This window comes from Tamandua tetradactyla, chromosome 19 (genome assembly GCF_023851605.1).
Source record: "Tamandua tetradactyla isolate mTamTet1 chromosome 19, mTamTet1.pri, whole genome shotgun sequence".
Classification (NCBI taxonomy): Eukaryota; Metazoa; Chordata; class Mammalia; order Pilosa; family Myrmecophagidae; genus Tamandua; species Tamandua tetradactyla.
Genome location: NC_135345.1, coordinates 49,971,456 through 49,998,765, shown reverse-complemented (window position 1 = coordinate 49,998,765; position 27,310 = coordinate 49,971,456). Strand labels below are relative to the sequence as shown.

Genomic DNA, 27,310 nt, shown 5'->3' with positions numbered 1-27,310 from the left:
TAAAAAGTTCAAAATGGGACTCATCATCTCATCTCCCAGACACTTGCTCCCGATTTTGGAACTCTCAGTCCCACTCTATGTCACTGTCATTCACCTCCTCACTCATTCCGTTCACCCATGGGAGACAACCTGGAGTATTTCTCCTTCCTCACCTACTGTGAGAGGTATTACCAGTATTGGCTTCTGCTTCCCGGACACACAGAAGACTACTTTTCCCAGCCTCCTTGCAATTAGGTAGGGCCACGTAACTAATTCTGGCCAGTAACAGAATTTGGAAGTAAGTTTTGTTCACTCCTTAGGCGAATGCCTGAGACTTCCTTCCCACCCACTAATTATGATCCCCTTATGAAAAGCTTGATGGTATCCTTGGGAAGTCAATCCCCCCAATTTAGAGGCAACTTCTTGCTTCTAATAGAAAGTAGACCCTGGAAACACAACTAGCTGAGCAATGTCTTGTCTTTAATGTTTCAGATGTTTATCTAAATTGGAGCATGAAATGCACCTGCATGTCACAGCAATCTACCAGGAATCTGACAGTCATAAATACTTAAGACTTCTTTTATAATAAACTCTAATTTTAGCCAGTTGAAACTCCATTTGATCATTATTCTGAGTGTAGACTAAAGCCTCACATACTTTATCCTTAAACTAAAGGTGAATTGCTGGGGTGAATAAAGATTTACTTACCAAATTCCAAAGAATATTTAAGAGCAATTTAAGAGAATTTAAGAAGCTTAAGGACTAAAATAATTTTTTTAATAATGTGTCAGGTTTGGGAGAGTTACTCAGGGATTTGAAGAGAAATAACTATATAATATGTCTATACATAAATTTGCTTTTCTCTTTGTTTCTTGAATTTATAAAATAGAATACAAAGTGGAAAGCAAAGATTGTAAAGATAAAAAACAAAAAATAACCAGCTTTTCTTGTTCATGCTCAGTCACTATTCTTGAAATTATGAAAGATAAGCATTTTCCCCACTGCCATTTTGTGGAATGCTAATGTATTCCCTCAGTGAGTGTTATTATATTTCCATGGCAACAATTATCACAGGTTTAGGAGGGTGCAAGGTTAGGCCTGATGAGTCTCTGGTTAGACAAAGATATCAGAACTGGAAGGAAATTTAGAAATTAACTCTCTCATTTTGCCAAGTGGAAACTAAGGCATAGAAAGATGAAAAGACTTGGCTAAGTTCACACAATTAAGTTGATGGATGGCAACTTTGAAATTAGAAGAAAGGATTAGATGAAGATATGGATAGATTTACCTGTTGACTTAATAACTGTTGATGCAAACTGCTATAAAGTTAAGTCTAGCAAGTATAAACTTAACTAAGGAAACTATCTATTTTGTGGAAATAGGGGAATATGTATGTCTGTGTGTGTGTTGTGTGTGTAGGTGTGTAAACAGAAAAGAAAGAAAAAGGAAGAGGTAATTGTGGTAACTGGAGACTAGACTCCAATAAGAATAATTTAGTAACTAAAGGAGTCTGATCTCCTCGTTTTACTGAAAGCTCAGAAGATCCCTGATTTGCTCAAAATCATGCAGCTAGTTCATGGCAGAATAAGGTCGAGAACTCAGTCCCCAGTACCACAACCTTCCCACTGAGATAATTGCCTTAATTCTTTCTTTGTTAGTATAGAGAACAATGTTGATATTCCCTCAAAGATAACAACATTTTACTTTACCTAAAAAGACAATTTGAAGAATGTCAGTATTCATAGATTACTATTATTAGCTTTTCTATGAACCTAGGCTAAGGGTTTGAAGCAACAAGCAGTTAGGAGAAGCAGGTCACAGCGTGGGAGATCCTTTTCAAAGCCTTTGGGTAAAAGATCTGATGCCAACCATAAGAACCTCTGGTGCTTGGTGCCTGGTTCTGGCTCTTTGTAAGACTTCAGGGAGGAATCGAATTAGCTTCTAGCAGAGTTCCTCAATGTTGGCACAATTACATTTTGGTCCAGATAATTCTTTGTTGTGAGGGGCTGTCCTGTGCATTGTAGGCTAAAAATGTTTATCCTCCCAGGTCAGTTACGCCCTGGAATTGCAGTTTCATTGGCTTTTCCATCCCTTCTCTGGCTGTTCCTTGGAGTAGGTGTGAACTTGACCTATCCTACTCTGTTCTCTTCCCGGAACTCTTCAAGTTATTTCCTTTTAAGGTAATTGTTCACAATTCATGAGGAATAACTTTATCATAAAAAGTTATGACAACTTTTTCACATTTCATGAGTAATAACTATCTGTTCACATTACATATTCACATTTCATGAGTAATAACTTTATCATATGATCACACATAGCTGCAAGGTAGTCTAAGAATTATAGTCTAAGAATTATAAATAACTTTAAAGTAATAACTTTATCATATGATCACACATAGCTGCAAGGTAGCTAGCTGGGCAGCTAGCTATGACCTGTGAATACCTGGGAAGCATCTGTTCCTCAAAAGAAAAAAGGAGATAATGAATTCTGGAGTAAGGAGAGAAATTATTAGTCTCTGCCACACCAGGTAAATGTCTTTTCATAACTAGGGCATTATGGAACCCTAAGGTTGTCAGTCATGATTATGTATGGGCCCTACGGAGGTCGGCTCTGTGTTCCCGGAATGGGTATTCCAAGTCCAGTAACTACTCAGTTACTGGGAGGGTCTTCTACACCACATAGGGAACCCTTAGTTGCAAAGGCTGAGGAACTGAGAAGCAGAGAACTGGAGACCCTCCATCTAGTGCAAACAGGCTAACATGGAAGCCTGGAGCCCTTAGGAGTGCACAGACAGGGAAACAGGGACTAGGAAGTAAGCAAGCTGTGTTCCAAGCGTAGGCGCAGCCCTGTGACTCACCCCAAATCCCATGCACCTGAACCCCTTCAATGCCATTTCCCTCCCACCAACCCCCCCACTCCAAGTGCCCCCCTGGCCCACCACACATCCTCCCCATGCATACCCACCCCACACCCCTACCCCAAGCACATGCCTGCCTACCCAGCCCAACCCACCTCTCCCTTGCAAGCGCAGTTTAGCCCCACCCCTCCTGAGACCTCCCTCCCCCTCCCTGCCCCCTGCAGGCCATTGCCAGTGCATGCAAAGGCTACACCCACTCCCAGCCCATACAGTCGTGCAACCCTCCCCCCCCCACCTACTCTATGCACATATACATCAGTTTACGGCCCTCCCAGATCGGTGCAGCTGTACAGCCCCCAATCATGTGCCCCAGCTCTGGGTAGTTGCTAATCTTCGCAGCTGGGCCGCACTTACCTCCAACCCACAAAGAAGCAACTCTGGCTTGCTGTCCCTAAGCTCTGCACAGGCGCACGTAAGGGCCCCACCCCCTGGGCCAGTGCACACAATGGCCCCATCCCCCAGACCTGCACACCTGCACAGCCATATCTTCACTGCCTCTGGGTGCCCGTACATTCATGCACTGACTTGACCTCTGCACCCCACTCCCCTGCCCTATAAACTTGCACACTTGCCCCATCCCACTGGCACAAGCACCCTACTCCTATGCTTGGCAGATCCTCACAGGCAAATCTGTGTTACATAGGACCCTTCCTACACATGAGGGCACATCTGCTCCAACTTGCTCCATACCAGCACACCTGCACTGGGCACTGCCCACCCAATGCCACCCTCTATCCCACAATCCCACTAACCTGTGCCGCCCCACTCCCACATCCACATCCAGGGCCCTCTGGACCCCTCCCCCTGTGCAAGGACACACCCTCACCTTGCACCCCCCATGCCCCGACTTCTGTGCCACCTACCCTATACCCTGAGCTCTGCCTCTGTGTCCCCCTGCTGTACCCTGCTCCTGTAGTTCAAGGACTGCCTGAGCTGCACCCCATACCCTCGGCTCCTGTACCATCCCTCCAAAACCCGGCAACATGCACCCCATGCTCACAGGCACCAGCGTAGCATCCCCAACCTGTGCCTATATCTGCATTGCAATGCATCACCACACTGTTGTGCCCTGCCCCATGTCCTGCATTATGCTCCATATCTATCCCATAAATACAAGGCTTTTAGACTACTGAAGGAAATTAACCTATGAAGATACTTACATACCTCGAAGAAACAGAAAATCACTAAGCATATCTTGATGCAGACAGATATAGCCCAACCTAATGACCAAATTAAAATGCCAGAGGATAAACAGACTTTGGAACCAATAATCAAAGACATTCATATAACTCTACTAAATAAAATCAGTGGGATGGCTAATGACATAAAGGAGATCAAGAAGACACTAAAAGAGACTAAAGGGGAATTTGAAAGAATGAACAGAAAAATACCAGATATCACAGAGATTAAAGCTGCTGTAGACCAAATCAAAAATATACCAGAGACACACAACAGCATATTTGAAGAGGCAGAAAAAAGAATAAGTGAACTAGAGGACAGGACAACTGATTTGGAACACTCAAAACAGAAAATGGCAAAAAAGATGAAAAAATTTTAATTGGATCTCAGGGAAATGAGGGACAAAGCAAAGCACACAAATATAAGAATCACTGGTGTACCAAAAGGAGAATAGAAGAGTAAAGGGCTAGGAAGATTAGTTGAGGATATAATGGGGGAAAACTTTCCCACCCTTATAAAGCACATAAATATGCAAATCAAAGAGGCCCAGTGAACTCCAAATAGAATAAATCCAAATAGGCCTTTCCCAAAGCACATCCTAATCAGTCTGTAAAATGTTGAAGAGAGCAGAAAATACTGAAAGTAGCAAGAGATAAACAATCTACTACATACAAGGGAAATTACATAAGACTGAGTTCAGACTACTCAACTGGCACTAGGGAGGTGAGAAGGCAGTGGCATAATATATTTAAGATCCTGAAAGAGAAAGACTTCCAGCAAAGAATTCTGTAACCAGCCAGATTATCCTTAAAAACTGACGGAAAGATTAAAATTTCACAGACAAACAAATCCTGAAAGAATCTATTAACAAGAAACTGACCCTGCAAGAAATACTAAAAGGAGTTCTACCAGTTGAAAAAAAAAGACAGGAGAGTGAGGTCTGGAGGAGAGCACAGAATTGAAGAGTACCAGCAAGGGTAACTTAAAAGATAAAAAGAAAAAGAGAGAAAAGAATATATAGCTCTGACAAATAAAATTCAAAGGATAAGATAGTGGATTCAAGAAACACATTTTCAGTAATAACTTTGAATGTTAACAGACTAAATGTACCAATTAAAAGATACAGATTGGCAGAATGGATTAAGAAATATAATCCAGCTATATACTGCTTACAAGAGACTCATCTTAGATACAAGGAAACAAATTGATCGAAAGTAAAAGGATGGAAAAAGATGTTCCATGCAAGTTGTAACCAAAAGAAAGCGGGACTAGCTATACTAATATCAGATAAAATAGACTTTAAATGTAAAGACATCATAAGAGACTGAGAAGGACACTATATATTAGTAAAAAGGACAATTCATCAAGAAGAATTAACAATTATAAATGTTTTTGCTTCTAGTTAAGGAGCTCCAAAGTACATGAGGCAGATATTGGCAAAACTGAAGGAGGCGATAGATGTTTCAACAATAATAGTAAGAGATTTCAATACACAACTCTCCTCTATAGCTAGAACAACCAGACAGAGGATCAATAAGGAAATAGAGAAGTTCAACAACTTGATGAATGAATAAGATGTAACAGATCTTATTCAGATTAATATAGGTCATTACACCCCAAAATACTAGGGTATATATAGTCTTCTCTAGTGCTCATGGACCAATCTCCAGAATAGATCATATGCTGGGGCACAAAACAGGTCTTTATAAATTTAAAAACATTGAAATTATTCAAAGCACTTTCTCTGATCACTATGGAATGAGGTTGGATATCAATAACCACCAAAGAATGAGAAATTATAGAAATATATAGAAATTAAATTACACAGTCTTAGGGCGGGCCGCGGTGGCTCAGCGGGCAAAGTGCTTGCCTGCTATGCCGGAGGACCTCGGTTCGATTCCCGGCCCCAGCCCATGTAACAAAAATGGAGAAACAGAATACAATAAAACAAGAAAATGCTTAAAAATGTTTCCCTTTCTTCCTTCCTTCCTTCCTTCTATCCTTCCTTCCTTCTCTCTGTCTTTCCTTTAAAAAAAAAAAAAAAAAAAAAAAATTACACAGTCTTAAACAATCAGTGGGTCAGAGAAGAAATTGCTAGAGATATCAGTAGCTATCTGGAGATGAATAAAAACAAGAATAAAACATATCACAATTTATGGAATGTGGCAAAGGCTGTGCTGATAGGGAAATGTATTGCCTTAAAATGCCTATATTAAAAAAGAAGAAAGAGCAAACATTGAGGATGTAACTGCTCACCTGGAGGAACTTGGAAAGAAGAGCAAACTAACTCAAAAGCAAATAGAAGAAGAGAAATAACAAAGATTAAAGCAGAGTTAAGTGACTGGGAGAACAGAAGAAGAATAGGAAGAATCAATAAAACCAAAAGTGGTTCTTCGAGCAAATCAATAAATTGAGGGCCATTAGCAAGGCTGACAAGGAAAAAAGAGAGAGAATGCAAACAGAAAAATCAGAAATGAGAAAGAGTGCATTACCAAAGATGCTGAAGAATCAAAGAAATCATAAGACGATACTATGAACAACTATATGCCAACAAACTAGACAACTTAGATGAAATAGGCAAATTTCTGGAAGCACATAAACAAGCTACACTGACTCAAGAAGAAATAGAAGATCTCAACAAACCAATCACAAGCAAAGAGATTCAATCAGTTATCAAAAATCTACCTATGAAGAAAAGCCCAGGGCCAGATGGCTTCACAGGGAAATTTTATCAAACACTTGAAAAAGAACTAATACCAGTCCTGCTCAAACTTTTCCAAAAAACTGAGGAAAAAGGAATACTACCTAACTCATTTTATGAAGCTTTAATACAAAAACTGGATAAAGATGCTATAAGAAAGGAAAACTATAGGCCAATATCCCTAATGAACATAGATGCAAAAATTCTCAACAAAATACTAGCAAATTGATTCCAACAACACATTGAAAGAATTATACACCATGACTAAGTGGGGTTTATACCAGCAGTGCAAGATGGTTCAACATAAAAAAATCAATTAACATAATACAGCACATTAACAAATTGAAAGGGAAAAATCCCATGATCATCTCGATTGATGCTGAAAAAAACATTTGACAAAATTCAACATCCTTTTCTGATAAAAACCCTTCAAAAGATAGGAATCAAAGGTAACTTCCTTAATATGACAAAGGGCACACATGAAAAACCAATAGCCAGCATCATACTCAATAGAGAGAGGCTGAAACTTTCCCCCTAAGATTGGGAATGAAACAAGGATGCCCTCTGTCACCACTTTTATTCAACATTGTACTAGAAGTTCTAGCTAGAGTAATCAGACAGGAAAAAGAAATAAAAGGCATCCAAATTGTAAAGGAGGAAGTAAAACTTTCATTATTTGCAGACAACATGATACAATACTTGGAAAATCCTGAGATGTCTACAACAAAGTTACCTGAACTAATAAACAAATTCAGTAAGGTGGCAGGATATAAAATTAATGTGCAAAAATCAGCAATGTTTCTATACACAAGCAATGACCTAACTTAGGAGTCAGTTAAGGAAAAAATTCCATTCAAAATAGCAACTAGAAGAATCAAGAACTTAGGAATGAACTTAGCTAAGGACATAAAGGACTTGTATACAGAAAACTACATAACAATGATAAAAAAAATCAAAGATGCTCTAAATAGGTGGAAAGACATTCCCTGCTCATGGATAGGAAGGTTTAAAATAGTTAAGATGTCAATTCTCCCCAAACTGCTCTACAGATTCAATGAAGTACTTTGAGGACTTGGAAAAGCTAGCTGCCAAATTCATCTGGTAGGAAAAGAGATCCCAAATAGCTAAAAGCATCCTAAAAAAAGAAGAATGAAGTGGGAGGACTAACACTTCCTGATTTTAAAACTTATTGTAAAGCCACAGTGGTCAAAACAGCATGTACTGGCACAAAGATAGAAGTATTTACCAATGGAATTGAATTGAGAGTACAGAAAGAGACTACCAAATCTATGGTCAACTTTTTTTTTTAACAGGGCCCCCAAATCTACTGAACTGGGACAAAACAATCTTTTCAATAAGTGGGCATGGAGAACTGGATATCAATAGCTAAAAGAATGAAAGAGGACCCCTACCTCACACCCTATAGAAAAATTCAAAGTGGATCAAATACCTAAATATAAGAACTAGTACCATAAAGCTTCTTGAAGAAAATGCAGGGAAACATCTTAAAGACTTAGTAATAGGTGGTAGCTTCCTAAACTTTACTCTGAAAGCACAAGCAACAAAAGAAAAAATAAACAAATGGGAACTCATTAAAATCAAATGCTTCTGCACCTCAAAAAAGTCTTTGTCCAAAAGGTGAAGAGGCAGTCAACTCAATGGGAGAAAATATGTGGAAATCACATGTCAGACAAAAGTTTGATATCCTGTTACATAAAGAAATCATACAACTCAACAGCCAAAGAACAAACACCCCAATTATAAAATGGGCTAAAGATAGGAATAGGCATTTTTTTCTGAAGAGGAAATACAGATGGCTCAAAAGCACATGAAGTGATGCTCATTTTCATTAGCTCTAAGGGAAATGCAGATCAAGACTACAATGAGACACCACCTCACACCTATAAGAATGGCTGCTATTAAACAAACAGGAAACTATAAATGTTGGACAGGATGTGAGGAAATTGGGACACTTATGCACTGCTGGTGGGAATGTTTAATGGTACAGCCACTATGGAAGACATTTGGCGATCCTTTAGAAAACTAAATATCGAGTTGCCCTATGACCTGGCACTAACACTACTTGGTATATATCCAGAAAAGCTGAAAGTAGTGGCACAAACTGACATTTGCACACCAATGTACATAGCAGAATTATTCACAGTCCCCAACAGATGGATACAATCCAAATATCCATCAACACATGAGTGCATTATCAAAATGTATATACATATGATGGAATATTATGCAGCAGTACAACGAAAATACATCCAGAAGCACATGACAAGATGGATGAACCTTGAGGACATAGAGCTGTAAAATAAGCCAGACACAAAAGGACAGTTACTGCATGGCTTCACTTTTATGATCATGGTAAATGTAAAATCGTAGGCTTATATTACAGAATATAGGGGACTCAGAGATACATAGAAGCTAGAGATGGGTGAATGGTTAGCTAATGGGGTTGAACCCAAATGTAAGGGAATAGACAGAAGTGAAGGTGGGACACTAGTGGGTCTATAAGTAATATTACCATATTGATGTGAACATCACTGAAAGGGGTTGTATGGACCTATGTGTCCCATTGATTAACACTACAATTATAAATAAGTTCTTGCATGAACAACTTCAAAGGTGTGATTCTTGTACAAGAGTGTGTAAGTTCAGAGTACAGGGGAAAAACTGCTGTTGCATGCTATAGGTATGTTTAACAGGAAAACAGCAGTACCACAGCAATACCAGGGGTAAATAATGGGTGGAGGGACAAGAGTTTAAGGGGAGGTTTAGATTTCCTATTTTGGTGAGAATGTATTTATTGCTTATCTTTCTCTTTGGAACAATTAAATTATCTAAAATAGAGAGTGTTGATGGACTGGAGACTTTGGGCATTATACATGATGTCTATGTATGCAGGTGGCTGAAGGATGCATTGACTGAGAAGTAGATTGGTGAATGATAGTGTATACATATGATTGAACATTGTACTTCTACAAAAAGTAATGAACTTGCAAGGCATGCAACCTTGTAATGAACCTGTGGGAGATTTGGTAAGGCAAAATAAGCCAGAAACAAGAGAGCAATTACTGTATGGTCTCCTTTAGAAAATGCTTATAAGAAAACAGGGGACTAGATTGTAAGCTCTTATAGCAGTAACATTTAGTCTGGAGTGGTGATTACTATTTCTGGATTTTGAGAGGCTGTTTTATATATGTATAACCTGGTATTTAGAGAAAAGAATGAAGCTGATCAAGTCGGGATTAAGATAATTCAGAACACAGGGGTAAGGAAGACATTTTATATATTTTAGAACTTCACCTACTCTTTGAGACCAAAAGAAGAAAGATATATTTTGTCTGGAACCTAAATTTTTTGTAGCACATAATCTAACTCAACCTGTCTGGATAGCTAATTTGAACAATCAAAAATAGTGAGCCTAGAACAAGAATGGGACATTTAATCCTATAGCTTAATGTAATACCTGGATACATCCTAGAATATATTAAGCAGACTATGAAAAAGTATTTGTGAAGTCCCTTGAGGGATGGGAGAAAAAATGTGGAACTATTTAACTTTACCACCAGAGAAACCCCTGATATTGGTTCAAACATTAGGGACACCCAAACCAATAGGCCAAGCCCTTGGTCTTGAGGCTTGCTCTTGTGAGACTTATGTATGCAGGGGAGAAGATTAGCCTACCTATAGGTATGCCTAAGAATTACTTCTAGAGGACCTCTTTTGTTGCTCATAGGTGGCCTCTCTCTAAGCCCAACTCTGCAAGTGAAATCATTGCCCTCCCAACTATGTGGGACATGACACCCAGGGATGAAAGTCTCTCTGGTGACAGGGGAGATAACTCCCAGGGATGAGTCTGGTCCTGGTACCATGAGATCAACAATTCCATCCTGACCAAAAGGGGAAAAATAAGTGTAACAATTAAGGTATCAGTGGCTGAGAGAGTACAAATAGAGTCAAGAGGCTACTCTGGAGGTCACTTTTACCCAAGTTTTAGCTAGACATTGTTACACATCATAACTTGCCAAACCCCAACTAAAGCCATTCCAGTCAGTCCTAAAGAACATCTAGGGTAATATATAAGATTCTACAAAGGTTTAATGTACTAGGGTAACTTTTCAGAAACCTGCAACTTCCAGATGGGTCCCTGGATCAGATACATCTTGAAATGCAGAGAGGCCAGCCTCTTCAGAACATCAGGTAGTTCCATCCATCTCCTTACCTCATATTATTGATGGTCCCTTCCAACATGAAAAATTTAGAATTGCCATAGCCCAAATACCCCTAAGGAGTGGGAGAAAGATTAAAGATAATGGTGAAGTTATACAGAGAAGGTAAGGTTTGACACACAAGTATGATTAGTGAATCATTATACTAATATTTCTTTTAGTCTCCAATATCTTAGAGCAGCTGGAAGTAAAAACCTAAAATTGTGGAATTGTAACATATCAAACTCTGAAATCTGATCTATACCGAATTGTTGCGCTGTCCTTTGAAATTTATAGCTTTTTGTGTATATGTTATTTTTCACAAAAAAGAAAAAAAAAAGTCCATTGTGATGATAAAAGATATTTATTCCTTCTAGCCTACAATCTTCTGGAGCAGGAAAAATCTTAGATTATGGTACGGTAGCCCATGACGAAGTCTGGAATTTGTCCTGGAACCACTTGTTGAAGAGTGCTTTGAAAACTATCAATTTTTTCTTTCTTTGATTTGTATATGCTACACAATAAAAAAATAAATTAAAAAGTAAAAGTATTGGCAAAATCCCTTGAAGGATGGGAGAAAAAATATGGAACTATTAAAATTTACCAGTAGGGAAACTCCAGATACTGTGCCAAATATTAGGGACACCCAAATCAGTAGGTCAAGTCCCTGATCTTGAGGCTTGCTCTTGTGATGCTTATGTATGTAGCAGAGAAGCTTAGCCTACCTATAGGTATGTGTAAGAGTCACCTCCAGAGGACCTCAGATGTGCCTCTTTCTCTCTAAGCTGAATCCTGCAAATGAAACCATTGCTCTCCCCCATATGTGGGACATGACATCCAGGGATGAAAGTCTCCCTGGCAGCATGGGAGATGATCCCCAGAGATGCGCCTGGCCTTGGCAACCGTGAGATCAACCATGCCATCATGACCAATAGGGGGAAAATAAGTGTAGCAATTAAGGTATCTGTGGCTGAGACAGTTCAAATAGAGTTGAGAGGCTACTCTGGAGGTCACTTTTAAATAAACTTCAGTTAGACATTGCTACCTATCATAACTTGCCAAACCACAATCAAATGAGAGGTCTTCCCAATCCTAAAGAATACTTAGGGCATTATATAAGATTCTACAAAGGTTCCAGGCACTAGGTAACTTTCCAGAAACCTACAACTTTCAGATAGGTCCCTAGACCAGATAAGTCTTGAAATGCAGAGGGGCCAGTCTTTTCAGGACATTAACTAGTTCCATCCCCCATCCCATATTACTGACAGCCCCTTCCAAAGAGAAATTTAGAATTGCCATAGTCCAAATACCCCTAAAGAGTGGGAGAAAATTCACAGTTGATGATGGAGTTATACAGAGAATATTGGGTTGAACAAGTGGGTATGACTGCTGAATCATTACACTGATATTTCTTTTACTCTCCAGTACCTTAGAGCAGCTAGAAATAAAAACCTAAAATTGTGGAATTGCAACCCATACCAAACTCTGATATTTTTCCTACAACTAATTGTTGCTATGTACTTTGAAATTTATTGCTTTTATGCATATACGTTATTTAAAGAGGAGGAGGCATATAACCGAGAGGGTAGGATTTGACAAATGACTGTGACTGTTGAATCTTTTATTGATATTTCTGTTGGTCTCCAGTGTCTTGCAGCAGCTAGAAAACAAAATGAAAAATTGTGGAACTATAACCCATACTAAACTTTAAAATCTGTTCCAAACTACTTACTAAAATGTACTTTGAAATTTATTGCTTTTTTGTATATATGTAACATTTCACAATTTTAAACAAAATGTTAGAAAAAAAAAAGAAACAACTTGCCCTCCACTTCCTCATCTCTGACTCCCTATGAGCTAGAATGTTCATATGGTCAGCCAGCTTTGACCATGTAGACAAAAACAACTGCCTAGGCATGGTATGGTGCAAAGATAGAAGGAATCTGGGTCTCTGGATATCCTTGTGGAACAGAGCCACTTACCCTGAACCACTACCACCTCTGGAGTATTTTTCAAGAGAGAACCAACTTTCTTGTTTCAGCCAATGAATTGTGGGGCTTAGCTATTTTAACAATCTAATTTTGCCTTAACTAATATACAATACACAGCCACAAGGCAAAATGAATACTGTAGATATTAAGGCTGAAGACAGGGTGGGATCTCAAACAGTCATCATGTAGGACAGCAAAGAGATAATTTGGAAAGAAAAATCCATGAAGAGGGTTTTAGGGAAAGCATTGTGCGCCAGTTTGAAAGTATTATGTGCCCCAGAAAAATCATGTTTTAATCCTGATCCAATCTTGTAGGAGCAACCATTTATTTTAATCCTAATCCAATACTGTAGGTTGGAGACTTTTGATTAGATTATCTTCACAGAGATGTGACACACCTAATTGTAGGTGTGACCTCTAATTAGATGGACATGTGACTCCACCCATTCCATCTGGGTCTGGATTTAATGGAATTCTTTAATAGTGGACACATTTTGGAGAGAGTCAGAAAGGAAAGAAGCCTCAGAGCCAATAGAAATGACAGAAACCTTAGAGTCAGCAGAGAGAGCAGGTATAGATTCTTGGAGAACAGTTGCTTCAGAGAACAGAGACATGGATGTTTGGAAATGCTTGGAGCCCAGCAGACATTGTCATGAGATGTTAAGCAAGCCAGAACCTGAGAGAGACAAGAGAAGCCAAGAGATGTAAGCCTGCCCTGGAGAAGCAAAATGAGGAACCCTAACAGGAACAGAGATTGAAAGCAACAGAGCCCATGAGCAAGGGACCAGCAGATGCCAGCCATGTGACTACCAAACTGAAAGAAGTTTTCCTGGTCCATTGACTTTCCCTGAATCAAGTTATCTACCTCTGGATGTCTTAGTTTGGACATTTTTAAAGGTTTAGAACTGTAAACTTGTAACTTATTAAATTCCCCTTTTTAAACGCCGTTCCAGTTCTGGTATATGGCATTCAGGCAGTTTTCCAACTAACACAAATGCATTAACTTGATTAGCTTTTTTGCATTCATTTACTCTGTTCATGTAGATGATCAATGTCAACATTTCCCAGGAATACTTCCTTCTTTGGGGTACTTCAAGGACTCTATAGAGAGATAACATCATACAGTGAAGGTATCCTTTTTCTGCTGGATCTGATTCTTTACAGCTGCCTTTGGTAGGTAGACTGAAATGTTGACTTTATCTATAAATTATTTATTGAGCTTATGTTCTCTGCTAAGTCCTGGGGCAGTATTCCAATAGTGATGCAAAGAGGCATTTAGACATCGTAGATTGCTAAAGAAGCTTACAGTATTGGCAGAGAAACCTGACACATTAAGAGACACATACTATAAAGTAGTCTACGATAAATGCTTTTGATGAATAGTAAGTTCTTCAGTGAGGGTAGTACTTGAAATGAGTTCTGAATAGTGGGTGATAATAATGGGATGTCTCCTTATTATTTAGCATAAAATATGTGCCAGTAGTATTCAGATAAGCAGAGAGGAGGATAAAAGATATTTCAGGAAATGGGATATTGAAAAGAGAGGCTGGACAGTAGGAGTGCCACATGGTGGGATAGTGAGGTTTGGATGAAGCAGGAATTTGTACAGCATTGACTTTGAGTGACATCACACAAACTTGGTACCCAAGGGTATGACCTGCTTAGAAGCAGGAATTTGTACAGCGTTGACTTTGAGTGACATCACACAAACTTGGTATCCAAGGGTATGACCTGCTTAGAATGCCGTGACCTAACATCACAAACTGCATTTTAATAGATTTAATAGAAAGCATTTTAATAGACAAAAAGCAATAAAAAGTGAAGCTTGAAAGTGCTTGCAATCAGCTAGGAAAATTGTGAAGCCTAAGTCACAGTTCTGATTGGCCCACGAACAGTATAAACATTACAACTTTTCATCACGAGAGAAATTAAAGTCAAAGTAAAACTATGAATGCCGTCTCAAGGAGGAGTCTACCTCTGCCTTGTGAGGTTATTCTGTTGTCATTGAAGAATATTAGGAAAAAACATTTTTGTAAGTTAGGAGTAATATATCCTTACTTCTTCCCACCCAATGATGGTAAGCTTCTCTGTAGTGGTAGGTAAGGTGGGAACTCAGTTCGGAGGCAGACTGTGGAACTTAAATGGTTGGATTTATTAAATGGACAATGAAAAACTATTGAGGCTTTAAAGCTCAGTGGGCAACATAATGAAAATGTCTTTAAAGAGAACGTAATCTGGGTGCACTGCTTAGAATAGATTGGTGGAGGGCACAGTTAGAGGAAAGGATGCCAGTTAAGAATTTTTGTTTGCAATAATTCAGGGCTATGTTGTAATTTGAGGGCTATTGGGTGACATTCTGCTACCTGGGTGAGAGATAAAATATTTTCTGGCAGAGATCAATGTTTGGAAACTCATCTGTGTACAACTTGAAGATATCTGGGTCTTGGAAAAATGGCTCCATGTATAGAAATGTTTGGATGGGAGATGAAGTCAGACACATTCGAGATAATGTGATGGCATGATGAGCCTTGGAGGCATGCCAAAACAGGGACCTGGGGGGGAGTAGGGTGGGGAGCGAGCAGATGCCTCAGTCCCCTTCCCCTCCGCTGGCTGCCCTCTCCCCAAAGCCTGACCAGAACTGTGTGATCCTGAAAGTTCCGGTGCCATTGCTGTGTGGGATAAACAGTTACACCAAAGGCACCAGCTCCCAGAACAACAGCCACACTGTCAGAACAGGAGCGGCCTCCCTCATCTCCATCCCCACAGTCACCTCCCCACCCCTGACGGTAGGAGGAGGGGGAGGTAGCAGGATGGCAGTAGCAGCAGCTGGACTAAACAGATCACCTGCAGGTATTTTATGCATAAGGTCTGTAAGGAAGGAGAGAACTGTCACTACTCACTTGACCTCTCTGACAGTCCATATGGTGTAGTGTGCAAGTATTTTCTGTGAGAGTACTGCATTTTTATGGAGACCACTGCAGATATGAACATAGCAAGTCATTGAAACAGGAAGAAGAAATTGCGGCAGATCTAACTGTAAAATTGGCCCTTGTTGCTTCCTCAAGCATCTCATCAGTAGTTGGACCATTTGTTGAAATGAGTGGGGGTGAAACTGAGTCAAGAAATTCAAACTTTGCAACCACAGGAACAGAAACAGAAGACTGGGTGAATGTCCTTGAGTGTGTTCCTGGACAACCCTCCTGTGGCTGTACTGCCCCTTCCTGCAGTGAAGCACCCCGGCAGGGCTCAGTGACCAAGGAAGAATCACAGAAAGAACAAACCACTGTGGAAACAAAGAAGCAGCTTTTCCCCTATGTTGCAGTGGGAGAGGGTTGATATGGGAAAAATTGTGTGTATCTCCATGGAGATTCATGTGATATGTGCGGGCTGCAGGTCCAGATCCAATGGATGCTACCCAGAGATCACAACATACAAAATCTTGCCATTGAGGCCCATATGAAGGACATGGAGCTCTCATTTGCTGTCCAGTACAGCCAGGATATGGTTTGTGGGATCTGTGTGGAGGTTGTCTATGAGAAGGCCAACCCCAGTGAGCGCTGCTTGGGAATTCTCCCCAACTGCAACCACACCTACTGTCTCAAGTGTATTCGCAAGTGGAGGAGTGCTAAGCAATTTGAGAGCAAGATCCTAAAGTGAGACTCCTCCCAAATCTTCATTTGTGTTTTCTATTTTGGGGAAGAAGGGAAGAATTTAGTATCTTGTGTCAACTTTCAACCAGATGGACTCCATTTAAATGCATGCATTTTATCTTGAAACTGGGATATTCTAGTTGGAATTTCTTCTTTGTATTTCAAAGCTAGCTTTTAGGATAGTTAGTATATGGACATTTATTTGAATGAGGAAACCCTATGGATCAGTTATAGAATCTTCATGCTTTTTCTGAGGAGATTGTGTTTAATGGATTAGCCAGTTTAGGCTTAGTGAACAAATTTACCTAGCTCTGAATGTGTTTCCTGACGTTTTACATTTTTCACTTTCCTATTCCATCCATTAAGCTAGCCAATGATCCACCAACTTTGAAGGATTGTTCTCATAACTGAACAAAACTGCATAATCTAAACAGAGCAAAGTTACAAGAAATACATTTATTTAAAAGAAAAAAAATGGGGACCTGTAAAGAGGCAGCCGTACTACTGTGGGTAGTATGAGGGCATTGAAGACCAAAGTTAGGTTTGCCCGTGACATAGTCTACTTCTGCATCAGCAGGGTCCCAGCAAGAAATAGGTGGCATGCACCTATTGAGGAAAGTTAATAAAAGGATGATTTATGGCCCTGAGGACAGGGTGAAGGGAGACTAACTACGGATAGTGAAGTATCCCAGGGGCAGCAGTAGCCTGGAGTCAGGTGCCAACCACCCCTGGGCTTAATGGGGCAAGGGGAGGAGGCAGATTGCCTGGACTCAGAATCCAGAGGGGAATAGTTGCAGGGAAAAGACTGTCAGGTTCGAACTGTGGTCAGTGGAGAGGGATGGAGTCAACCTGTGCCTGTGAGGGTACCTCAGTTTCACACTCCTCTCATTCTTCAATCTCCTGCCCTGGCCTCTCATTGGGAGAATCAACCAGAAGGATAAGGGCAGTAAGCCCATATGTCCATGCAGGTGGCCTCCCAGGAGTAGATTGGAGAAGGGTGGGAAAGAGATGGGGGTGGAGGGAACAAAGGGAATGTATCTAATGGTGACTCTTCCAGGTGTTTCTCATCATAAACCAAGGATCAGCAGAAACCATTTCTATCCCAAATTTCTAGTGTTGATTAACTAAAAGATGAATGAATGATTTAAAGGTGGGAGATGTTGAAAAGGAAAATAAAACAAAAACAGAAAACGGAGTGCGTATTTTGGAATACTGCTTAGGGCTCGCCATACCTAAACTGCCTAGACTTCTGTCTGTGTTCTTTTTGAAAGCAGTTATGGAGGCTGAGCTGAGGATTAGAGAAAAACAATATTTCCCTCCCCCCTAAATTTGAGTTGGAGGGTCCTCCAGTAAGAGACAAGGTAGATAGAAAGATGGATGGATCAAAGGACACATTTTCTTGGCTTACTAGGAGATCATATTTTTCTTTTCCTTGGCCTGTTGCTTTTGCTTCCTTATTACATCAAGAACATATTCTGTGGTACAAATCAGCATCCCAATATTATTTTAGAATTTCTTGTTGCCATGGTGTATGCTTGTTACTTATTTTTTTTTCTATTTCTATTTTAGTGTCTTCTGTTTTTATTCTTCAGGATTCCTATTTTACCCTTGTCTTCACTTTCTACCTTAAATTCATTTTCCACTCAATTTTAAGGAGAACATTTTATGCTCAACTTCTTTACAAGAATTTTATGCTCAACTTCTAAGTATTGCTTCTAGGATTTTCTTGTTTTAGCTTTTCTCTTTCATCCCTCTAACTTTCATGTTCTCAGCTTTTTAATCTCACTGGTTCTAGACCTTTTATTTCCTTTATTTATGAAGGCTTATCTTTAATCTTTTATCCCTCACCTGCATGTTTTGATTTTATTAATATCACTGGTTTTAGCTTTTCTGTCCTTCTATTCCTTAGCTTTAAATCTTTAAGGAAGTTTATTTAATTTTTTTAGTTTAATTTTTTGTTTGATTTATGTACTAGGTAATTTTCTTACCTTTAGTCTTAATTTTATATTTTGATTTTTTCCCTTACTTTCTTCTCTGTCTTTATTCTCTCTCTCCTCTTCTCTCTCTTTCTTCTTCCCTTCTTACTTCTCCTCATCTTTCTCTTCCTCCCCTCCCCTTTCCCTCCCTCCCTCCTCCTCCTCCACCTCTTCTTCTCCTCCTTCTCTTCTTCCTCCTCCCCCTCCTTCTCTTCCTTCTTTGACTCTGTTTTCTTAATTTTGTTATTTGCTTTTGCAGTAGTAGTCAAGAAGCTTAGTAACAGAATGAAACACATAAACTAAATCCGTTTGGAGGCCTTTTTTCATGACCCTGTCCTTGTGGCCACTTGCCATTAGAAACTTTAGATTCATTTAAGATAATCTCCCCCAAATACTCCAGAAATCTTAGAAAATCCATGGCAATAATCTCTTCTTTTGGTCTTTCCTCTGTTGGTTGAGGTCAGAGGTAAGATTTCTGCGTGTTCTTTTGTATTGTGTGGTTTTGAACCTGCCACTGTCTAAGGAAATACTGTTTCCCTTTTATGGTCTCTTAACATTTATTTATTCTTTATACTCTCAGTGGTGTTAATCGGCTCTGGAGCCCTACCACTGCCACCGCTGCTGGGGGATCTGATGAAGCTGAACTTGGAGTCATGTGGAAAGACTAGGATTGCTTCCTTGTGAGCTGTTTTCTTCAAGATGGACTTATTATCAGACATAGAAAAATATCCTCCAGTTCATCCTTACCAAACCTTCCTTTTAAATGGGCAGAACACATTAATTAGACCCATATTTCTAAGCTATGGATCAGAATCATGTATTATATCTTAATAAGCCCCTCTCTGCCTACTGGTATCTTCAAAATGACTATTTTGGCCCTCATAGAAAATGGCCATGCTTCCCTCTTTCTAATTCTGGGGGAGCTATTTCATTATCCTGCAATCAAAGTGTGATTAGGAAATAGAGAAGAATAAGAAACACTGATTTTCAGGCTTAGACTATCTATCACCTGCAATACCTTTACCCCAAACATACCATGCCTGGGTAATCTCTATGTGTTATGGTACCTGTGGTGGTTTAGAGCAATGTATCCCAGAAAACATGTTCTTAAAATTGATCCATTCTCGTGGGTGTGAACTCATTGTAAATAGGACCTTTTGATGAGTTACTTCAGTCAAGGTGTGGCCCAGGTGAATCAGGCTGGGTCTTAATCCTATTCCTGGAGTCCTTTATAAACAGAATTAAACTCACACAGGAAGAGAGAGAAAGTCACAGAGGGAGCAGCCAGAAGCTGAAATCAACAGAACTTAGAAGAGAAGGGAGAGGCCAGAGACGTGCCATGTGCCTTGCCACATGATAAGCTAAAGACCAAGGGTCACCAGCAGGCAGCCCCAGAAAACCAATCTTCAGAAAGGAAACATTGCCTTGATGACACCTTGATGTGAACCTTCTTTTAGTATCAAAACCATGAGCTAATAAATTCCTATTGTTTAGTCTGACCCATTTTATGGCATTTGCTTGAGCTTCCAAGGAAACTAAATCCATGTCATAGCATTGTGATTCAGAGAAACTGTCTGAATTTGAATCCCAACTGTCACTCACTAGATTGTACCACTATGAGAAAGATGTAAACTCTTTCTGCCTCCATTTCTTTATCTCTAAAAGGGGTAGAATACATTGGTTAGGATGTAAAATGATTACCACTTGTATTAGTTAGGGTTCTCTAGAGAAACAGAATCAACAGGGAACACTTGCAAATATAAAATTTATGAAAGTGTCTCACGTGACCGTAGGAATGCAGAGTCCAAAATGCACAGGGCAGGCTGCGAAGCCGATGACTCCAATGATGGCCTGGATGAACTCCACAGGAGAGGCTCACCAGCCAAAGCAGGAATGCAACTTGTCTCCTCTGAGTCCTCCTTAAAAGGCTTCCCATGATTGGATTTAGCATCACTAATTGCAGAAGACACTCCCATTTGGCTGATTACAAATGGAATCAGCTGTGGATGTAGCTGACGGGATCATGACCTAATCCTATGAAATGTCCTCATTGCAACAGACAGGCCAGCGCTTGCCCAATCAGATGAACAGGCACCACAACTTGGCCAAGTTGACACCTGTCCCTAACCATGACAGTCCACCCCTTGTCAACTTGGCACACACATATATATATATATATCACCTTAGACCATACTTAATTTCCAAATGAAAACAAATAAGCACACATTTTTCCTTTTACCTGACAATACTCAACTGTCCAGCATATAACTGGAAACACATTAAATCTCCCCAGAATAGGGTGCAAATCCTTGGGCAACATTCATTCTTAAACTTGATATCTTACAACTTAAATAGTATAACACAAACAAAACAGCATTACAGTCCTCGTTTCTGTAACTGATCACGTGGTCGAAGTTCATATTTATCACTACCTTCTTCCACTACCCATTCCATGTTCCTTTCCCCTCAGCAAGCACTTCAGCTGGCCGTGGTTCTTTGCCTGGTGGGGTGACCCAAACCTTCATTCCTGAAGTCTCAGAGCCATTAGTGGTCCTGCCTGGATTGTGTTGTTGCAGTTTTCCATTGATTTTAATCACAGGGCATGGTAGTACTAATAGACGCCCCAGGGGATCTCCTATATTCCAAGAAAACTCTTCTTTACCTCCATTATGTAGTTGCAGTCCTACTTCCTTCTGATAGTCAGGGTCAATTACCCCAGACAATAATGTAATCCCCTTCTTGGTGTGTTGATCCAGAGGCATAAGTAGCCCAAAGTGGCCAGGTGGCAATCTTAACTTCCAGTTCAGTGGTATCACTGTTGTTTCTCCTGGAGAAAGCACACCCCGTTTTGGAACTAAAACCTGTAGACCAGCAGAACTCAGGGTAGCAGGGACAGGAAGCAAAAATTTTCCTAGTGGATCACTAGGAGTAATAGTGAGTGGCACCACACCCATTTCCACCCCTTGGTTCCTGGACCCATGGATCCTGGCTATGGGAGAAACAGCACCATACAGCGGATGCTGATTCAGAGCATACACAGCTTCCTGGAGAACATTACCCCAGCCTTTCAAGTTTCTGCCACCTAGTTGGCACCGTAATTGAGTTTTCAAAAGGCCATTCCACCGTTCTATCAATCCAGCAGCTTCTGGATGATGGGGAACATGGTAAGACCAGAGAATTCCATGAGCATGTGCCCATTCCCGCACTTCATTTGCTGTGAAGTGTGTTCCTTGATCCGAAGCAATGCTATGTGGAATACCATGAAGATGGATAAGGCATTCTGTAAGCCCACGGATAGTAGTTTTGGCAGAAGCATTGTGTGCAGGGAAAGCAAACCCATATCCAGAGTATGTGTCTATTCCAGTTAGAACAAATCGCTGCCCCTTCCATGAAGGGAGTGGTCCAATGTAATCAACCTGCCACCATGTAGCTGGCTGGTCACCTCGGGGAATGGTGCCATATCGGGGGCTGAGTGTGGGTCTCTGCTGCTGGCAGATTGGGCACTCAGCAGTGGCTGTAGCCAGGTCAGCCTTGGTGAGTGGAAGTCCATGTTGCTGAGCCCATGCATAACCTCCATCCCTACCACCATGACCACTTTGTTCATGAGCCCATTGGGCAATGACAGGAGTTGCTGGGGAAAGAGGCTGACTATATCCACAGAACGGGTCATCTTATCCACTTGATTATTAAAATCTTCCTCTGCTGAAGTCACCCTCTGGTGTGCATTCACATGGGACACAAATATCTTCATGTTTTTAGCCCACTCAGAAAGGTCTATCCACATACTTCTTCCCCAGACCTCTTTGTCACCAATTTTCCAATTATGGTCTTTCCAAGTCCCTGACCATCCAGCCAAACCATTAGCAACAGCCCATGAGTCAGTATACAAATGCACCTCTGGCCAGTTTTCCTTCCAAGCAGAATGAACAACCAGGTGCACTGCTCGAAGTTCTGCCCACTGGGAGGATTTCCCCTCACCACTGTCCTTCAAGGACACCCCAGAAAGGGGTTGTAATGCTGCAGCTGTCCACTTTCGGGTGGTACCTGCATATCGTGCTGAACCATCTGTAAACCAGGCCCGAGTTTTCTCTTCCTCAGTCAATTCACTGTAAGGAACTCCCCAAAAGGCCATAGCTCTGGTCTGGGAAAGAGAAGGTAATGTGGCAGCAGGAGTGGAAACCATGGGCATTTGTGCCACTTCTTCATGTAACTTACTTGTGCCTTCAGGACCTGCTCTGGCTCTATCTCGTATATACCATTTCCACTTTACAATAGAGTGCTGCTGTGCACGCCCAACTTTATGGCTTGGTGGGTCAGACAACACCCAACTCATGATAGGCAACTCAGGTCTCATGGTAACTTGGTGGCCCATGGTTAAGCGTTCAGTCTCTACTAAGGCCCAGTAGCAGGCCAAAAGCTGTTTCTCAAAAGGAGAGTAGTTATCTGCAGCAGATGGTAAGGCTTTGCTCCAAAATCCTAAGGGTCTGCGTTGTGATTCTCCTATAGGGGCCTGCCAAAGGCTCCAGACAGCATCTCTATTTGCCACTGACACTTCCAGCACCATTGGATCTGCTGGATCATATGGCCCAAGTGGCAGAGCAGCTTGCACAGCAGCCTGGACCTGTCGCAGAGCCTCCTCTTGTTCAGGTCCCCACTCAAAATTAGCAGCTTTTCTGGTCACTCGATAAATGGGCTGGAGTAGCACACCCAAATGAGGAATATGTTGTCGCCAAAATCCAAAAAGACCCACTAGGCGTTGTGCCTCTCTTTTGGTTGTGGGAGGGGCCAGATGCAGCAATTTATCCTTCACCTTAGAAGGGATATCTCGACATGCCCCACACCACTGGACACCTAGAAATTTTACTGAGGTGGAAGGCCCCTGTATTTTTGTTGGATTTATCTCCCATCCTCTGACATGCAAATGCCTTACCAGTAAATCTAGAGTAGTTGCTACTTCTTGCTCACTAGGTCCAATCAACATGATATCATCAATATAATGGACCAGTGTGATGTCTTGTGGGAGGGAGAAACGATCAAGGTCTCTGCGAACAAGATTATGACATAGGGCTGGAGAGTTGATATACCCCTGAGGTAGGACAGTGAAAGTATATTGCTGACCTTGCCAGCTGAAAGCAAACTGTTTCTGGTGGACCTTACTAATAGCTATTGAGAAAAAAGCATTTGCCAGATCAATAGCTGCATACCAGGTACCAGGGGATGTATTGATTTGCTCAAGCAATGATACTACATCTGGAACAGCAGCTGCAATTGGAGTTACCACCTGGTTGAGTTTACGATAATCCACTGTCATTCTCCAAGACCCATCTGTTTTCTGCACAGGCCAAATAGGAGAGTTGAAAGGGGATGTGGTGGGAATCACCACCCCTGCATCTTTCAAGTCCTTAAGAGTGGCAGTAATCTCTGCAATCCCTCCAGGAATACGGTATTGCTTTTGATTTACTATTTTGCTTGGTAGGGGCAGTTCTAGTGGCTTCCACTTGGCCTTTCCCACCATAATAGCCCTCACTGCACGAGTTAGAGAACCAACGTGGGGATTCTGCCAGTTGCTCAGTATGTCTATGCCAATTATACATTCTGGAACTGGGGAAATAACTACAGGATGGGTCTGGGGGCCCACTGGACCCACTGTGAGACGGACCTGAGCTAAAACTCCATTGATCACCTGGCCTCCATAAGCCCCCACTCTGACTGGTGGTCCAGAGTGACGTTTTGGGTCCCCTGGAATTAATGTCACTTCTGAACCAGTGTCTAATAATCCCCGAAATATCTGATCATTTCCTTTTCCCCAATGCACAGTTACCCTGGTAAAAGGCCGTCGGTCTCCTTGGGGAAGACTTAGAGGAAGGTTAACAGTATAAATTTGTGGCAGTGTAACAGGTTTCTTCCCCATAGGGACCTGGCCTCCCCTTCATTCAAGGGGCTCAGGGTCTGTAAACTGTTTCAAGTCTGGAAATTGGTTAAGGGGCCGTGATTCTGTGTTTTTGTAATTCAGGTTAGACTTCTGTTCCCTTGACCTAGAACTCTTTTGTTTATACAGCTCCAACAAGAATTTAGTAGGCTGCCCTTCTATTGTATTTCTAGGCACCCCATGATTTACTAGCCAATGCCACAAATCTCTGCGTGTCATATAATTTTGATGCCTCCTTTGAGTTTGTTGTCTATTATAATACCCATGTCTACCCTGTCTTTGGCGATTAAGTGCTGCCACCTGGCTTCTGCCAACTCGGGATCCTGTCATCCCCATTGTGTTTAAGGATTCCAGCTCAGTGACAGCAGTTCCTACAGTAATATCTGACCTACAGAAAAGTGTAACCACAGAGCTCTTGAGGGATGATGGTGCTAGTCTCACAAACTTATTTCTCACTGTTCTGGTAAAAGGTGCATCCTCTGGACATTCCTGGGGTGTAAGAGCAGGCTTTGCATGATAAATCCACTCTAACATCCCAATCTCTCTAAGCCTCTGAATCCCCTCATCTACATTATACCAGGGCAGTTCTGGCATTTCAACCTCAGGTAATGTTGGCCACCTTTTGATCCATGTTTCAACCAACCACCCAAACAAGCTGTTAACACCTTTTCTAACCACTCGAGCTATAACATTGAATGCAGAATCTCTGCTTAGTGGGCCCATATCAATAAATTCAGCCTGATCCAGGCTTATATTCCTCCCACCATTATCCCACACTCTTAAAATCCATTGCCACACATATTCCCCTGATTTCTGTCTATATAAATTGGAAAACTCACACAGTTCTTTTGGAGTATAACATACCTCCTCATGTGTGATACTTTGTACCTCATCTTTAGGGGCCTGTTGGGACTTTAGTCTAGTTATAGGTCTAGAAGAAATGAGGGGTGGTGGGGGTGGGTCATGAAAAGAATTAGAAATATCTTCCAAGCCATTTGCTTCAGGGCTTTCATTTGCAGTTTCATCTGGTGAAACAGGATTAATAACTCTAGGGCTAATCCCTTCAGGAGGAGGTTGGGTGGCCAATTCCTCAAGGCAGGCTGGAGGTGGGGCGGCTATGTCCTCAGGGCAGACTATTACAGGGTTATCTAAAGAAGGCTCAGCATGGTCTAGGGTTTCAACCTCACCCCCAACATCATTATCAATCCATATGTCACCATCCCATTTTTCAGGGTCCCACTCCTTTCCAATCAATGCCCTCACTTTAACGGCAGACACCATGCAAGACTGAGATTTCAGTTTACGTTGTAAAGTTGCTACTCTAACAATAAGATTCTGAGTCTGATTTTCAGAGATCTCAAGTCTACGGCTACAGGAAATAAAATTTTCCTTCAAGATACTCATAGAAACCTCTACATCTTTCAGACGGCACTTAAGCTTCTTGTTTGAAGCCTTAAGCCCATCCCTTTCACCCTTTAATGTAGACAGTGTATCTAACAACAACCAACCAACATCTCTATAACTCTTATTCCTACAAAACTCTGTAAAGGTGTCAAAAACATTATCCCCCAGAGTCTGGCTTCGTACAAGCGAAGCATTAGGAGAATTGAATGATGATATTTTGACTATCTCCTTTGCCAACTCAGTCCATGGATTGGGATGTCATTCTGATTACGGGAATCAGAGTCCTTAGTGTCTCTGAGCCCAGTCAGAGTAGAAAACCATTCATAAAAACCCATTTTTAGGATTCTGTTCCTTAAGAACCACTCCCGGTACCAAGATGTATTAGTTAGGGTTCTCTAGAGAAACAGAATCAACAGGGAACACTTGCAAATATAAAATTTATGAAAGTGTCTCACGTGACCGTAGGAATGCAGAGTTCAAAATGCACAGGGCAGGCTGCGAAGCCGATGACTCCAATGATGGCCTGGATGAACTCCACAGGAGAGGCTCACCAGCCAAAGCAGGAATTCAACCTGTCTCCTCTGAGTCCTCCTTAAAAGGCTTCCCATGATTGGATTTAGCATCACTAATTGCAGAAGACACTCCCCTTTGGCTGATTACAAATGGAATCAGCTGTGGATGTAGCTGACGTGATCATGACCTAATCCTATGAAATGTCCTCATTGCAACAGACAGGCCAGCGCTTGCCCAATCAGACGAACGGGCACCACAACTTGGCCAAGTTGACACCTGTCCCTAACCATGACACCACTCTACCTGGCACATCATAATCTCTCAATAAATGTAAACTATTAATAGTAATTAAGACTCAGTTTGGGGGTTTCTATCTCCATGAAGAATTTATTTCAGGATTGAGGCCTGTGACATCAAACACACACATCCTCTCTCTGTCTCTGACACACTTCTTCTTTCATTCTGGTGCTTCAGGTATGTCTTCTGCACGTCTCTTCATGGCATTTTCACAACATACAAGAGGCATCTGTTTGCATGTATTCTTTTCCTGTTATTCTATGAGCATTTTGAGATCAGGGACTGTATCTTATTCATTTTTGCATTTTTAAAATCTAACACAATGGCTGGGACCCAGTGTTGGCTCAGTAAATAATGTTTCATAAAATGATGATGATAAAAAGAGAGGTTAAAGAGACAATAACAACTAAAGGTAATACATGATCCCAGACTGAACCTAATAACAGGGAAGAAAATTCCTGTAAGGATAATATTTATGACATATCAAAAATTAGATTACTTTGAGCTTTATAGCAATGTTAAAGCTCTCGAAATTGATAACTGTACTTAGG

General features: G+C 41.0%; 1 protein-coding gene and 1 pseudogene across 1 annotated transcript in view; one reads left to right on the top strand and one right to left on the bottom strand.

The window, feature by feature from the left end:
• The window catches only part of GABRB1 (gamma-aminobutyric acid type A receptor subunit beta1), a 473,078-nt gene that overhangs the window by 48,890 nt on the left and 396,878 nt on the right, over positions 1 to 27,310 (bottom strand). The window lies entirely within an intron of this gene.
• Positions 15,735 to 16,647, top strand: LOC143663202 (E3 ubiquitin-protein ligase makorin-1 pseudogene; annotated as a pseudogene).